We start from the raw sequence: 17,794 nt of genomic DNA on the forward strand, positions 1-17,794 counted from the left end.
TGTCAGTCAATGCATCTTTAAAAATAAAAAATGAAAAAAATAAAAAATGTATAAGATAAGAGTCTTGTGTTTTGCTGAGGGGAGTGAACTAGACACGCTCCCCATCCCTTCAAATCAGTGGCACCTGCTGTGATGTGACAGTCCTAATGGTACTGTTCCCATAGGTGCTACTGACTGACATATGGTTGCATTCGAGTTAATATTTTATTTCTGTAGAACTCAGTAGGCCTATCGCCTATATATTTTGCGTAATCTATATGGACTTACACTGACATGGTCACGGTAGCTGTAATGAAATGAAAATCGTAAACTAACTTTGTTGCTCGTGCAGGGCGTGGCGTTTTCTTGTCGTTTGGGGAATATGTATATTTTTTAAACTGTCTGTAGGCTACAACGCACACTAATATGTGGCTTTATACAGGAGTGTGCGCACCAGCAACCTGCATGAGACATGACATCCATATTAGCCTAGGAGGTGAATCATGATGAATGGGTGGAATTTGTGGAAATGCCTCGAATGTGCGTTTTGACCGCGTCACATCATGTTCCGTGGGGTCTGAGTGCAGGCAGCTGCGTCTCAGCCACAGTGCAGTCAATGATTCACACAGTGCGAACCTGGCCGTTGCAGGTGTTTTCTATTTGCTGCCACATCAAGAGGCAGCCTGAATCTTACATCACGAAAAAAAAAAATCTTTATTTTCTGACGGGATATATTGACTTTTGCCCGTTAGTTCAGTGTTTGATGGATGCTGGGTTTGATTGCAGCGATGTGATCTCAATCTGTCGCTCCAGACAGATTCTTTTCGGTGTTTTGCAAACTTAAAACAGCCCACATTTTGAGTTGGAACGATACATGATAGGCTCCCGGTGTGGTTGTTCGCTCGTTGCCAGTCAAGTGGACTATGAACTGCTGAGCAGCGCGCGCCTTGGTCGTTTTTACGCGCAGATCACCACACGGTGACCAGGCGAAGGACGGGGGAATGCACACACAACGAAATGGAAATTAAAAACGATATTGGAGTTATCTAAGTGAAAACTATGATGGTGCCATGATAGACACGTCTCCTGTGTGGACAGCTGGTTCAGAAACCCCCGACAGAAAGGGTAAGACGTCTGAATAAGATGTAGCCTAATGCGGATAGGCTGCGATCGTAACCATCGGGCTATGGTTATGAACCTTAAACATGTTTTAAACTGGATGCTAAACTGTTTGTTAGGTGTATGCAATATGCATGCAGCCTAGGCTACGGTTAGATTACTCGCCATTTTATGTTGCGCACCACAGTCTTACTGCATATGGATCGCAATCACAGGTTTAATGCGAAATATGCGATACTTTTGACAAAGTGATAAATCGCCACAAATGATGTGCGTATTGTTGTGTAGCCTGCTGCATACTTAGTGCATTATCATACAATTTTCACTGGATCCCCTCCGCCCTTTATTATTATGGTGACCCATTTGGTGATAGCCAGTGTAACTCAATTGAGATTCAGCACTCATCAAACATGGGCGCGCGACAAATTTCACTTCACTTCTATTGTTTATCTAATATATAGGCTATAGCCTATAATGTTGGGAATTATGGAATTTAAGTTCAATGTCAAGACTCATCGCTATGCTACTTCTCCATAACGGCTGTCCGCTGGTCAGATCATTCAGAGGAAGTTATTGTTGCTTGGCAAATGAAATGCTGTTCCCCCGCACACATGCACGATAATGCTTTCTGTGTTATTTTAGACGGGGGGTCGTATACTATAAATCGTATTTTCTAAAGTCCTTATGGGCATACGCATACAAAGCCGAAAGGGCATGGAAACTTGCAGGTGTTTCGTTCCAGGCGCGATACATGCGCTAATTGCGCTTTGATACATTAAGTATGTTATAGTCATATAGTCACTGTAATTAGGCTACAAATGCCACATGGCAGCAAATGTCTGCCATATGCTGATCCGACACCTGCATTTCCCCACGGGGATCAATAACGGATTATATCTGATCTCATCTTGTGTGTGTGTGTGTGTGTGTGTGTGTGTGTGCTGTGCGTGTGTGCTGTGCGTGCGTAATGGGTGCTGGCGCGTGCGTGCCTTTGCTTTGTCTTTCTGTTGGGGTACCGCATGTCATTATAATGCCACCCTTATTTGTCATGTTTTGTCTACTGAGCCTAATTGATGTGTGTTGCAGTTAAAACAACAGGCACAAAGTTCATGACCTTCATTTCCTCCACTACTTATTGATCGGGGAACCTTTGAGGGGTAATAATATAGCTTGCATCATAAATTGCTAGTATAGGCACTGCCTCACTGGGAGTGCTTTGAGTGAGTCACCTGTGGGGGCTGTTAGGTGGAAGGTGTTTACAGCTGGCTGCAACGGATTTAGCAGATCTCAATATAATGTTCAGTAGTAGACAGCCAGGACCAGCTAACCCTCTGTCCATGCCCACTCTTACTGGTACATGACAGCCAATCCTAACTGGTGAGCCGCAAGTGGGCCACCAAATAATTGGCAAAACACTAGCGTATTTTTTTAAATAACTATTTAAAAAGTAATGGTATTGTTTTTTCTTTAGTTGAAAAATGAAATGTAATTGTGCCACCGGTAAATAACAAAGTATCCTATGTCAGTTCCGTTGATCCAAGCCGGCCCCAGAACACAATAAATTGATGACCATTAACCGTTAACTCCGAAAATGCAAGGGTCCACACATCTGACCACTTGCAACATGGCATTGGCTGCCGTGTCAGATGGTTAGGGCTAGGGACCACCACCGCATGACACACTAAAGCCTGGGGAACTTCCTCAGGTCCCTATCCCGCTGTCTACTAAGAGATGAACTTTGCCTTATAGGGATTAGCGTCATGCCCTAATTGACTTACCATTAACTGCACACATTCCACACATTTGGGTGTCCGACTGACACTCCAGCTGGAGATCAGCACTCCAAGCTATCGAGTTGAAGTGACGGAACACGCCACGTCCGGACTGAACCATCGATGGTGGAAGCGGAGGGCTGGGTTGTTAATCCACCTCTGTCTATCTCACTCCACTGTCGGGTGTACAATAAATCCTATAGGATTGCAGGGAAACCTCTAATCTCGTCGTAATTATAGCTTAAACTCATCAGGGGTATACCGGTATGACATGCTTTACCTTATTGACGCGTTAAATGGAACACTATGCGTTAAATTCTAAATGACAAAGCATGGCGTTTCACACACTGGATCTAATATTGTATTCTTTAATCACAGTATTGCATGAAAAACCCACAATACCAACATGATACACATTGTTGTCTGACCTAAACTGTCCCTCCCTTCTTCTTCACTGGTGTCCTGGGATCTGGTTTATGCAAGTCTCAGTGTGTGTGCAGTCGATTATATTTTACTGTAATTGTATTCGGATGACAATATTACAGGCGCTCTCCTGAGAGGGTATCCGCTTGCCTGTGTCCAGCATGTGTTCAGGTATTATTGGTCTTTTGGCCGGTAAATGTCCCGAGGTTGCAGTCGGACGGTGGCCAGTTGGTCTTTGGGCTCTCTCTCAAATAATACCCTCTCTAAGCAGCCCCTGGGCCTCTCAGCGGATCTGCTGGCTATAAATAATGGCACATATGTCACCGTGCTCTTGGCTGACGTGCACTAAGCCTCATCCTTAGCTTCCATAGGGGAAACGGCCGAGAGAGAGAGCAGAGGCCTGCTAGTGTTTTGATGGAAGCAGTCTTGGACAGAGATAGAAAGAATGCATGTGTGTGTCTGTGTGTCAGGGGAGGATGTGAATACCTGCCAAGTCTCATTTTCCATCTGCATCCATCATAGCATCATCCTCATTTCAATTACTTTATTCTCTAATCTAAAGTAGCTATTTTGGTGGCACCAGTGAAGCAGACACCTACTGTATGAGAGTGCACAGACTGCAGGACCAAAACTGGATAAGGGTGCACAAAACCTCTACTTATCTTGATTTTACATACATATCTACCCCGCCTACAGTAAACACTCAAATCACCTGCTATATGTGCATTCATAAGTCACATCTCCACTGGCTTCCACTGGCTCATCTCATCTCGTTTTCATTTTGTTCCTCTTTTCATTCATGGAATCAACCCCTCCACCACCTATTTTCTCCTTCTCCGCTCACTCCTGCTTAGCCTGGTGTAGGTCGCTAGCAGACTTCAGAGCAACACTCCTAATGGCTTGTTTGCTTAGCTGGATTTACTTGCAGTGAGGAATCAAAATGCTCCAGGCTGGAGGGGACAGCAGCGGCCCTGTGGGACAATTCAAGACCAGTTGTTCAGTGCTGCAGCCATGAAAATTTAAATCATCACCGTAAGGGACTTATGTGCACACTTAGTTTAAAAGTTCAGAATTGCAGGCCCCAAATGATTAATGCGATACATTTAGGCCTATAATGCCAGGCTGTAGAGGTATCTCTTCACCACTTAAACCTGTGCATACTTCATTGACTAGCCCCCCTACTTTTTTCCCTACATTAAATCTCTTCGGCAAAAATACACAATCTGCAAGTTTCAGTGTGCCACTTTGTGATGCGTGGTGAGCTTATAGATCAGCTTTTTTCACTGAATGCTTGCTGGAGAATAGGGGCGATGGGGTGGATGTTGTTATATGCAGTGATAGAAAAAAGATTAGGTGACTTAGCACTTTAATTATATTGTCACATCACAGGTGTAAAAACAATACAAGCTAATAAATAAAAAAAATAGAGTATAGAGAAATAGAGAAAGAAACAGAAAAACAGATCAAATAAAAATGTGCACTGTGTACAGTCATTACAGTGCATGAGGTACAACAGTATACAACCATGACCATACCTCACCCATGACCTCTGGATGTCATCACTTTTGCTGTCTGCTGTTGTATCTAAAACATAGTTCAGTGCAAGGATGAGAGTTGAGACAGACTGTTTTAAGCCTTATATACTTTGCCTTACAGTGAAATTGTGCGCAGAATATAGGCAATCTAGTGAATCTACAAGCTCACAAGCGACATTATGAGCTTATAGAGCTGCTATTGTTGGCGAGTATCGGCGAGTGACACTGTTGACTGTTGTATGAGGAGAAAAATCACGACAAAGGTCTGAATGGGGACTGCCCTTAAGTCAGACCTCCCGTTAGTCCGACCTGTGCTGCGGGTTACAAATCACCCGTGGCTTCCTGTGAGGTTAGGGTTTGGGATAGTGTTAGTAATGGTCGGTCTAACCAACGGGAGGTCGAACTAATGCCATGCTGTCGGTCTGAATTAACCCTTAACAGAGAAGGAATGCCTAAAAAAGTACGAGTTCTATCACAAGGTTGACGTGTCTGTTATGGAAGCATGGCCGATATGTACACATGTGTAGGAACTTAGGAAGCCACCGATGTTCTTAGGCAGCTTCATGTACAGTACAGTGTAAAAATCTGACTTAATTTACACAGCTGGGAATTGGAGAAAAACCCTGGTCTTTCTTTGAGGTGGCCACTCTGGCAATGTGAACAGCCTCCTTCCTTAGCCCCCAGGACCATGATGTTGCTTTAATGACACAGACAGGCTGACCTGCTACTGTTTTGACGGCCAGCTAGCAAAGCACCAGCCTCTGACTCACTCATAGCAAGAGGCAAAGCTCCAGTCTACAATGAATACAAGAGGTCAATATAAACACATGTAACTATTGTAGCTGTCCCATTTTTCATAGCACACTGGCTGGACTGCTGTGGAACTTTGGCCTCCCCAAGATGAATTGTTATGGAAACATCATTTTTCCCCCCCCTGTTAAAATAAATAAAAGAAATCCTGCTAGCAGCAGGGATCAGTTGTTCTGTTCCCAAATGCTGTGTCACCTGTGAGACAAGTCCATGTGTGCCCTATTGGGATGCTGTGACAACCACACATTATATTGCAATATACGGCCTGAGGGCGAGAAGCCCTCGCCCTAAAGGGCGAGATCGCGTGCACGCATCCGCCTGGGTGACAGCAGACTTCTGGGTGAGCGATGGCACTTTGGAAAGGGGGTCAGATGAACATATCCACCTGGGTGACAGCAGACTGCTGGGCGAGCGCTGGCGCTTTGGCATGATGGGTTAGATCAACATACAGTATGAATGAATTCTGTACTGGCCATATATGGATCGTGTCTTGAGATCTAAGGGTTTGAGGTTTGAGGTGAGATGCCAATATTGATGACATCAGGGATCTCCATATATGGGCTTTATATTGACCTAATTGACGACATCACGTGATGTCACAAGGTATGACCATTATATGGGGCGTGACAAACTGACGGGAAATGCACTATTTCATAGTTAACTGCGACCTGATGTCGCAATAATTTTCTTTTGTTTGGCATCACTAAATACGAATAAGCAATCACAGAGTAATAACATGTGTTTTAGAATCTATTCTGCACTGATATGAATATGTGCCTTGAGATGTTGACATGCCCTTTTGGTGTGCCCCTTAGGCACAACAAGGTTAAAAAAAACTGGCCTAATTTATGCTCCATTGTACGATGAACCAAAGATAGCAAATCTACAAACTGGCATCGTGTGGTATCAGTGAGCTTGTACTAGATAAGCTGTTTTCGGCACACAACGTACAGTAAATTGGTATTGGCCACAAACAGGAGTTTGTTTTCATACTAAGAAAGAATTGTTGGCTCCTGTATCTAAGAAATAATTGTCAGCTATTTATTTCTCCAGTCAGCTGTCTGAGATGTTTGAAAATGAGTCATTTGTACCAGTCAGATCAGTGGTTTCTCAATCGCAGTACAGTGCCTAATAAATATAATCACACCCGTGTGAAGTGAGGGGCGGTCTTGTCATCGTACATCATCATGCATCATCTCATACTGGCCAATCAGTAGAACTTTGATTCTGGCCAAGCACTTAAGTGCCCTTATTGGCCAAGCGCTCCCACCGACATGTGATTGGTTAGCCGATTTGCTCGTCTACAATTTTCCCTTCAATGTCAATGGCGTTTAATGTTTTGATGTTTAATTTACATCATATTTGGCAGAATTTGACCTAATTTCTCCTTTCATTGTCAATGGCAAATATTGAGACGTGTGGGGACAAAATTTAGCAGACATTTGACCTGAATTCCCCTTTCATTGTCAATGGCAAATATTGAGACGTGTGAGGACAAAAGCTGTATATCCCCTCAAAAATAGCCTATCAAGCTCATAATACACAGCAATGTGATGCTTTGAGAGCTTCTAGATATATTCTTCAAAAAAAGAAAAATGTTGAATATTTGTGAAGCATTTTAACAATACAAATTTTATATGGCACAAAATATTTTCTGATGGAGGTTCCGTGGCCAGAGCCAGACTCTTAATTTGGGGGTCCCTGTCATGAATAGGTCTGCGAACCGCTGCCTATTAAGCGGTGTTCATACTTGGATGGTTAGAGCGGCGCGATTACATACAAAGTCAATGCAAAGACGATAGTTGCGCGACGGGACGAACCGAGGCGAATATATATATTCGGGTCTGAACGCAGCTTTAGTTTGTCCATTTTCTCGAAAGCAAACCATAAGTCATACAGTACTGTGTCTAATGAAGAACTTTAGTGTTCAATGATGAAATTTAATGTTCAAAAACTAATTGAGAAATCCGCCTGGAACCGACTGTGCCTGACTACTGGGGCGCAAAACAGAAGTGAAAACTGAAGAACTTTCCAAAGTTGCTGGAGCTGAGAATGAGCTAAATGTTCCACTGGGTTCTCCACAACAGTAACTTTCCTAATTATTACATATTTTGATACGATTTATTATATTTATATCAAATTAATTTTCTCTTTCCATAACGGTTCGTATCACTGATTGTGTTCAATGATGGTTGGAACTATAATAAAATTACTGATTTTATATATATATATATATATATCCCACACTTTTGTTATGTCAACCAGCATTGTTTAGAAACCTGGGCAGTGGGCAGGTTGTCCAATGAAGCAATTTCCTTGCCTGGCATGCTAGGACGTAGAAGTAGAACAAAGTAATGAGAATATGCAATCTTCTCTAAATGCAAGCGCCACCATTTATCATGCTTTGTGTATATACAACACTGTGTTATGACAGATAGTTCAGCATCATGTTGTTTGACATCTGATTACTCGACCGTTAACAACAAGTGACAAGAAAGGAGATGAGGAATGATATGTAGATAACACTTTGAGAATGGAGGAGAATTTACGTCATATGTGGATGAGCAGATCAGTATTTTTGTCCTACACAAAGACACAATCCATGCCACCTGTTAAACAAGACCGCTGTGCAGGTGCCAGAGATATGGGACAAATTAAAGAATAAATAACCGTGGGCGTCAGATTAATACAAAATATATTAAAAAAAGATGGTTTCAAGTTGAAACACTGCTATGAAGTTTCTGAACCAATCAGAGCGTTGCATCCCTTCTGGGGATGGGACGGTAGCTAGGGACGGTAGCTATATGCTACGCAGGACAGCATGGAGTGTTTGTTTACAAGTCAGATAGTCGGCCAGCTTTACCAGTTTACTCTTATGTGGCTTATTTCTACCCTATAATGTTTTCAGATACATATTTTAGCGTGATGATTAAGTTGAAACAGAGTAATACACTGTCTGGATGTTATCTTGAATGGGAATAAAAACGGAAGATTTCTGTAATCAGTAGCAGCTGTGCAGCCTGTGCTGGACGGATGCGGAGATATGGGGAATTAAACGGGTGAGCTTAATTTTTATTGGCTTTTATCGATAAGGGCCTCGACACGTCATCACACAGCACGTTTTCGTTTTCAGGAAGTAATACAAAATATTTGTTATGGACTTTTGATATAAAAACACACAAAAATGAGAATTTGCCCATTTCTTTTGGCATCCATTAGGTATGCCCATATGATGACCACGGATATGGTCTAAAAGTGTGAAAAACATATTTTTTATTTCACTACACCTTTAACCTGGGCCCAGCCCGCCTGCAGTACCAGTTTTTGACCAGTAGGGACAGCGGCTTCAACATTGCCCAGCCCATACCTGTAGTATACTATACATTAAAGGTGATATAGACGACAAGTTTTCAGCCAAAATTTAAATGTATTTTTGGGGATTTTTTCCCTCTATATTTCCCAATATTATGATGCTGAGGTTTTCTCCTGCAACAGCACACTCTCCCTTTGGCCCCCTCTGGCTGAATGCACTGTTTATATCCACTACAGTTTACTAGTCGGGACGTCGCAGGGGATTTAAACTTTTAGCCAATTGCAGCGTGAGGCTGTGAAGGTGTGTTCAACCCAGCAGTATTATAATGAAAACGCGATGCGATTTCATTGCAATGTATAATATTATCCCCATATCTTAGTTTCACCATTGTTCATGTGAAATAGTATGTTTATGATTTAATATGTAAGCCTATTGAAATTATGAGAATCGCTATGTATAGCGCAAATTAGCGCATGGTTGGGTGGTCCGGCCGGCTTGAAGCATGCATTAAACCCGTGCTCGCCAACGGTGACAAGCCGTGGCGGATCATCATAGCGATTTTTCTTCATTGCAATGAATAACTGTGTAGTTCACATGAACGATGCTGTAGTGGCTGGGGCATTTGATGTTTTATATGCACGATTACAAATAAAAGAGAATTGAATTTAGAGCCAGTGAGTCTCCTCCGCTCCGCCACTTCCTACTTCCTCATTTTCCTCATTTTTTATTTATAATGGGCTTCGGTGGCACCGAGGACCAAAACTGGTGTCCACCCCCTGGCACTTTTAAGAGAGATGGCAGAAAGAGGATTTTACTGTGTAGTATTCTATATGGGTACAGTTACAGTACATTTGCGCTCATCTGTCCTTGTCATGTCCAACAGGGACTTTCATGTAGGCTAAGAGGAAGTGCCCTGCTATGCGTTCAGTGGATAGTGGTGTGCTGTCCATATGCCCTCCACCTGTCTAAACTGACACCAGACCATCTGTGGCCGATTAGCATGCTTTGCTGCACAGCTACATATTTTTTTCCCCCCTATTCACATTTATTAAGCACTTTCAAAATATAAAAAATAACGAAAATATCCACGCTTGGATATTTTTGCTATTGGTCTCACTATAGGAAAAGGCGGCTATACTTGGTGTAATGTGCTCTGCCCTTCTGGTTTTAGTTAACAGCCTGGCTGTTGAGTTCTGAACGAATTGGAGACGGTATAGGTTTTTCTTTTGGAGGCCAGAGTATATAGAGTTGCAGTAATCTAGATGGGAGGACTTATTCTATAGTCTTGCGTAGCCAGACGATCAGCGGTCGTCGCTTACTGATATGTCTGGGGAAATCCTATACAATGTATGGACTTGAACAGTGGAGAAAAATAGCACTAACAAACCTATGCCCACTGCTTAAAAAACAATCCTGATATGAAGGAACACATTAAAGTCGTTGCAGCATTGGTTCTGCGATGCTGTTGTTGATGATGTTATTTTTTGAGGCGCGTGAATGTGATGATTTGATTGGCTGAGCACGGAATGTGATGTATGATGATAAGAGCGCCCCTCACTTCGCATGAGTGTGATTTTTATTTCTTATCTCTTCTCTGAATTGTTTCCAACCTGTTTACTTTTAGCTCATTCATTGAATTTAGATGTCACCATTATTAGAAGGAGGAGATCTCTGATCGTGCGAGAAAATTGATTGTAAATCCTTTTATGATGAAATGTCAACAGGTGCTTCCTCCTTGACCTACACATGCCGTGTGATTGTGTGCCCACCTTACTGCCCATTATGGCTACTGGCTAGGGTGACTCTTAATCCATCCCTGGGTCACATTACTAATCCCAAGATAGGTTGACAGCTAAATAATACTGTGCTGTCCACTGAAGCTCTGTGTGAGGACAGGACTGAAACCTTTCACTTCCCCCGTCTGTCTTGTGCCCCACTGTGCTCCCGGGGACATGGCCAAAGCCCCCCCCCCCCTGCTCATTTATTCATGATTTTTGATCCCTTCTCGTATGGACAAACCAATCCTGCCTCTGACAAGTCAGCACTTAGCAAGCCAGACACCGATCCCTGAGGATTGCACTGAACAGTTAGACCCCCGTCTCATATCCTGCTGCCCTCTCCTCGCCGTCCCTCCTCGTCTCTTCCCTTCTGCTGCTTCTACTACTGGGGTTGCATTATACTTGGGTTTGTCGTGGGTGTCAATTAACATGCATTTCCATTCATACCCCTTTTGTGGTATGCAATTGTCTCCCTCTTAAATGTTATTCTGTAAAACCAATAGATGATCAATGGTTACTTTTCTGCATCACAGCATTGTGAGCTTGTACTGTAGGACGTCACTTATTTTTACAGCTTTGTTGTCCTGAACTCTTGTCACATTTGCCATTGACAATGAAAGGAAAATGTACGTCATATGTGGATGAGCAAATCGGCTTTTCTAAACACAGTGCAACTGTTTTTATTCAGCTATAGTGTAGATCTTTGTACTAACACAAACATCAAATCCCATTGACAATGAATGGAGAATTTACATCATATGCGTATGAGCAAATCGACACGTTATGTTATGATGATGTACGATGATAGCGCCCCTCACTTCACACGGGTGTGATTTTTTTTTACAATTTATGGACACATTTAAAATGTATTTAAATGTTTTTATGTTTTGCTTATGATGACAGGCCTGAAATTGGGACACCAGTTTCATAGTGGTTAAGTGTTTAGTGAAAAAAGGATTCCTTCTCATTTCCTCCAAATCTGCATGGCTTTATATACGTATTATAGAAGTCATTACTTCACCTGTGGCTCAACCAATTCAGTAGTATTCATTCACAATTACTTGCATGATTGTATGATTGCATAATCGCCCCTTTTGAGAACAGGATTTCAGCTTTTGAATTATGCAACTTAAATTGTTTCCTGGTTGAACTGAAAGTGAATTGCACCTGATCGGTGTTGACAGCGTAACCAACCACTCCGCCTCTCTGACTCGCTGCTTCCCGCTTCCATCATAATGTTCATATAGCGTCATTATGACTTCATATCACCATAGCCAGGCTAACAAGAAAACCTTGGCATTTTCGTGTGTAACAAGGTCACACACGCACGTGGCGGCGGCTCTACAGGAGGGCGTTGGGGGATAATGCCCAGTTGCCCACCCAGATTGGACTTTGTGCACCTCCAGTCCAGATTGGCCAGTAGTACCCTACCGGCCTACCCTACCAATATTTTAATGTTTTATTACAAATTACAAATTACAGTTCTTTATGATTATTATAAATATATACATTTTCAAATTAATTTAATAGTTAATAGAAATACAAGGTAATTATATGCAAGAAAACATTATAATAATGCTCAACATAATTGTATCTGTTGTTGGTGCTGCTGCATACTTGTAGCCTTTTTCAACACATCAGACACAGTGTTAATAGGGGAGTATTTGAATAAAGTGCCTCCTTTGGAAAACAATATGCCCCCCTGCTGATTTGTTTCCATGACATGGAAATAATGGGGGTATCACGAGAATAGCTTTTTAGATGTCATGCATCTTAGCAATCAGAATGTTATTCTCATGTAAGACCTCACCAGAACCAATCTAGATAAATAACAAACCCCATGTCTGCTTATTTGCTGGCTCTTTCTTATACTTCCAGTGTCATAGCTTAGTTGGGATGTGGTTGTTTTTTCTTTGGTTATTCTCTCTCGGCTGTGGAAGCCTGCCCTAGACCAATCGAATGACTCTCAACTGGTCTCACTTTTGGATCAAAATGTCCATGTCCTAACACAAACACTATTCCACTATTTGCATTAGGAAAAAAACTAACACTGTTCCTAAAGTCTCAGTGAAATATAGTATAGATTCAATTAACAGATACAGTTGGAGGCCATCGATATTGTCCTTTTCTTTTTGCTGAGGTTTGCGTGATCTGCGCAAAAGGACAGTTAACATTTAACATAACATTTAACAGTTAACATTATGTTATAATTTAGCTATTGAAAAATAGCAGATCTACAAGCTCATAGCGCGCCACCGAGTGGCGCGCTACGAGCTTGTAGGTCTGCTATTTTTTTTAAATCGTGAAAATATTTATTTCAGAAAACTGGAGGATTTAGAAGGATTTTTTAAAATTTTGAGGTCAGGCCTAAATGGGTCAAATAATAAGGGACAATATCGGTGGCACCCAACTGTACCATGGGTGCACGTACTGTAGCCTATTGCTAAAGCTCACTAAATATTATCAATTATAGACCATGATTATTATAGTCCTAGTGTATAGCTTCAAGTACAGTAATGCACAGATAACATATAAACATGTGTGAGGGATAGTTAACTACATATAACATGAGTCCATGTATACTGTACCTAGCTCACTAATTATGATCAATTATAGGCATGTTTTATTATAGAGATGGCAAACGGATGCTTTCTCTCTTACTTACTGGTGACCATTATGGGGTGCTGTACAGCTAATGAATGCTTAATTGACACAGCATGGGTGTTCTACATAATTGGTATAATTAGCATGATTGTATATGATGCTAATTGCAGTCTCTTAGTTACACAATGTTGCTTTTTGCTTGAATGTACCATATGTAGACTATATGTGATTGATGCTGTTTTCCTTTTCTTATAATAATCTTTATTATGTTTTTAATTGCAATTTTGGAAGCTTGTACTATCACACGCTTTTTTACACACACCAAGTTGCAGTTGGCGGTTAAGGCGCTTGCACACTTGAGTTACACACGTGTTACTGTTATTTTGTTTTTAGAGTCAGCTTTTAAGACACACAAACTGCGAAATTCGACATCAGTTTTGGAGTATGTGGGCAAGAGGGAAGACGATGTATGTAATGTTGTTTGTTATTCCCTTAAAGCCAGGGCAAGGTGCAAAAGCTGCAGTATAGTTTCTATGTATACATCCCTCCTCATTAACAGGCCTATCAGAGTGGTACTGCAGTGAGCACTGGTCTGCCCCAGCTGACCCGGTGGCACATGCTCTACCATACTCCAATTAAAGATCCACCAGTAGCACCCCTTAACTTGTTTTCATGAAAGCAACCTCCGCTCCTCTCGTCTTTTCCTTTTTAGTTATTTTCCTGCAGAGTTCCACATACACCTTAATTAATCTAATGGTAGAGATGTGGGGCAGTGTGAGTGGACACCATCTTGGGTTAATGGGATGACGTTTGAGCAGCTCGCTACGTCTTACCAAAGAGAATTTAATACTGCTCTTGTAACTTCTCCCTAATGAATGGAGCGTTCTGTTCCTGCAGCTCTCTACTCCCGTTACACTCATGTGCACATGCCTACATGTGTTCGCGCACGCACGCACGCACACACACACACACACACACACACACACACGTTCATTCATACACGTGCACAAGCATACGTACACCAATAAACAGTGCTCTTAGCTTAAAAAGACAAAGAAAATCACACTCCTGCAATTCCTCCTGGAATTATTTTTAGCCCCTATTTGTTTGGACTGACTAAAATTAACAGGGAAAAATGGAGAGTTGTCAAATGAATATCTCCGGCCCTTAGGCCAGCTGGGCTTGGCAGGGATTACATCCTGGCTCGAGTCATGCCTTTACATCCCTCTGAGCCCTGGCAACCTCTCCCTGTTCTCCACCAAACATTTCTCATCTGACACCAAAGATTACTCACTATGGAGGTGTGGAGCTAGTTAATTCCCCCCTCTGTTGCAAAATACAACCCCCCAAGCCCCCGAGTTACACAGATACTGTACGCTATGCAATCCTGAGTGTCACTCAGGCATACAGTAACAATATAACCCTCTAGACTTAGTACAATTCAACCCTATAGACGTTTTATTTGAGTTGTCTCTGTACTTGGGAAGCTTCTTTCTTGTACCAAATGTCTCTGCCAAAAAATAGATTTAGAAGCTCACGTGACTCGTTGTGAGCTTCTGGATTGGCTATTTTTGGCTAATGTTTCCCCCGGAATATGGATGCTGGCGTTCAAGTGGTTTACCACGTAAACTCTTACCCTTCATTGATGGGAGGTCCCACAGGGGTCTATACTTCGTCTCCTCTTTTTTCCACCTCCAAATGAAATCTCTTTGTCAAAAATAGCCAATATACAAGTTATTTTTGTAGATATACACTATGCTATTTTCGCCAAATGTCACCGTAACCAACATTAAGGACACTGGGTTCATGTAGTTAGCTTTGACAGTTACAATTTGACACTGTTATGTACCTGGCCTAGGGGGTGCCAAGATACACAACAAAAAACCGGGGAGACGCAGTTTACCAAAGAAAATAGAATTTATTAATTAAACCAGCAATCAAAGTAATAAGTAAACAAACAATAATTGAGGAATAAACAGATGAAGTGTGGAGGTCAGTATTCAGTGGTGTAGTGCGTGTATGCATGAGTGAAATGTATGTGGGTGCGTGTTGTATGTATTAACAGAAATGTTGAAAAGTGGAGAAGGTGCAGGAGGCAAATGAAAGAACAGAACTGGGGAAGGACTGGGGAAGCAGGCATTTATAGGGCGTCGACACCCGGGCCCAGGTGCGAGCCACTTAGGCTGATCATCATGATTAGCTCTGCTCCCCAATCCTATTGGATAAAAAGAACAGAGGTTACTATAGGGTAAACCCAACATACACCAAAACCAGACAACCTAAGAGTAATATATATACACATCATAATATAGGGAACCGTCACACCCCCCCCCATAAAGACGGGGTCCCAAAGGGAACACCGGCACCCACTACTTGAATTAGCTTTAAATATATCCAATACTAACATTAGCATTAAGAGTGCTCCTATAACATGGCCAACCCCCCTGTTAACAGTCTCCACCCCAGCAACTTATATATTGAAGCATTTAAGGGACGAATGCCAAAACAGGGCGAAACCACAGAGAAGACCCCTAATAACATTTGTCCTCAAGAGACCAGAATGGCCTCCATGTAACTCTAGAATGGCCTGTCTACCTGTGGAGCTGCCAGAACAAAACCAGTTTGTTTCTTACGTTTCTTTCGTTTCCTACCACGTTTAGTTGTAGAAATCCTGTCATTTTGATCAGAGACCTGCTTTACCACAGTGTGTGGACCAGATACGTCTGCCTGAAAGGTGGCCGCTTCCCTAGTTACCAGGGGAACGGACGTCACCATTGCTGGTGGCTGAAGCCCCGCCCACACCTGAGCACCAACCAGGTCGTTACCCAGGATCACAGTCACTCCTGGAATCGGCAGTGCTGGTCGCACGGCCAGCTTTGCTTCTCCCTGAAAAAGTTCACATTTAAGCACCACTTTATGCAAAGGAACCATCAAAACATTCATGTCTATGCCTCGGACAGGCGCCTTGTCACCCGTGTCAGAAACATGGTTTAACGGAAGAACACCAGCTTGCATAAACGAATCAAAAGCCCCCGTATCCCTTAGAATAGTTACAGGTACTTCTTTTCCCCCTTGCACCAAAGACACAGACCCCTGCCTGATAAATGGATGGTAAGATCTCAGTGCTGCAAACTCTGTATCCTTATTTGGACCGAAATTAGGTGAAACACAAATGGACACCGGATGAACTGGAGCGGCAACGCCAGCCCCTTTTGGTTGCGAATGACCTGCGCTCAAAGTTTCAGTCCTGGGGTTTAACCTGAAACACTCAGATTTCCAGTGGCCACGTCTATGACAGTAATTGCAAACCTTGTCTTCCTCATGCATATTACCATGCATATTGTCATTTTCAACCGGGCGAGGTTTATCAGAACGGCCATGAGACTCGCCACCGCCAGCCATACACTCTCCACGGTCACGGTGCGTCAGGACATAATCATCAGCGAGTGCTGCCGCAGCCGATGCGCTGCGTGCCTTCTGCTCACTGATATACGTCGCCACTCGAGCAGGAACAGAATTCTTAAACTGCTCCAAAATCATCAAATCACATAGCTCATCAAAATCAGTTACCTCCGAGGCGTTACACCAGCGGGTAAAACTGGTCGTCAAATCCCGTGCAAATTCCAAATGACTCTGCTTGTCATGTTTTTTCCAAAACCTAAAGCGCTGTCTATACGCCTCGGGCACGAGCTCGTAAGACTTTAGCACCGCGGCCTTAACGCGAGAATAATCTTGGCTATCAGCGACAGTCATAGCTGAAAAAACCTCTTGCGCCCTGCCTGTGAAGACACAATGCAACATCAACGTGCGTGCAGAGTCAGGCCATCTACGCACGTCGGCCACACGCTCAAACATGGCAAAAAATGCCTCAGGATCACGTTCAGAAAACTTGGGCACCAGACGTAGATTTCCACTAATATCAAAACCCCCTGCGGACTCTGCAGGTTCTGTAGTAGATACTTGTGCAGCAACTGAAATCTTACCGTCCCTTATCAGGTCCAGCCTGTTCTGCTCTACTTGCCATTTCATCTGTTCAGCATCATGTTTCATTTTCTCAATGGCATATTGCGTGTCTAGCCTCACTTTGTCCTGATCAGCCTGCAATTTAGCCTGCAACATGATTAATTATTTTTGTTGTTCAAAAGTCCAACCTGTCCCTGACATTACCGTAGGCACCGCCGATGCAGTGTTTAACGGAGGAGACACCTTCTCTGGCTCTGCAAACTCCTTCTCTTCAAACAAATGGTGCCTCAACACCCCTTGTACGGATTCCTTTGTCTTCTTGTCGTTTGAATCAAGTTTAATTTTATAATGGTCTGTTATTTTAATTAGTTGGTCTTTGGTGCATTGCATTAACAGCTCTTCAGAAGGACAAGCCACAAATGCCTCTAGCGTAACCATCCTGGCTATGTGCGCTCAGACAGTCCCCCAGCTGGTTAACACAAACAAATTACAAGTGCC

At 42.7% G+C, this 17,794-nt stretch overlaps 1 protein-coding gene across 2 annotated transcripts in view; it reads left to right on the plus strand.

Moving 5' to 3' along the window:
* The first annotated feature begins 615 nt into the window (after nucleotides 1-615).
* lrfn2b (leucine rich repeat and fibronectin type III domain containing 2b) overlaps nucleotides 616-17,794 on the plus strand; it is a 152,373-nt gene continuing 135,194 nt past the window's right edge. For both annotated transcript variants that reach the window (XM_079527125.1, XM_079527126.1), the window contains exon 1: nucleotides 616-1,104. The gene's annotated coding sequence lies outside the window, so the exon portion shown is untranslated. The remainder of the gene's footprint in view (nucleotides 1,105-17,794) is intronic.

This window comes from Electrona antarctica (assembly GCF_951216825.1).
Source record: "Electrona antarctica genome assembly, chromosome: 17".
NCBI classification, from domain to species: Eukaryota; Metazoa; Chordata; class Actinopteri; order Myctophiformes; family Myctophidae; genus Electrona; species Electrona antarctica.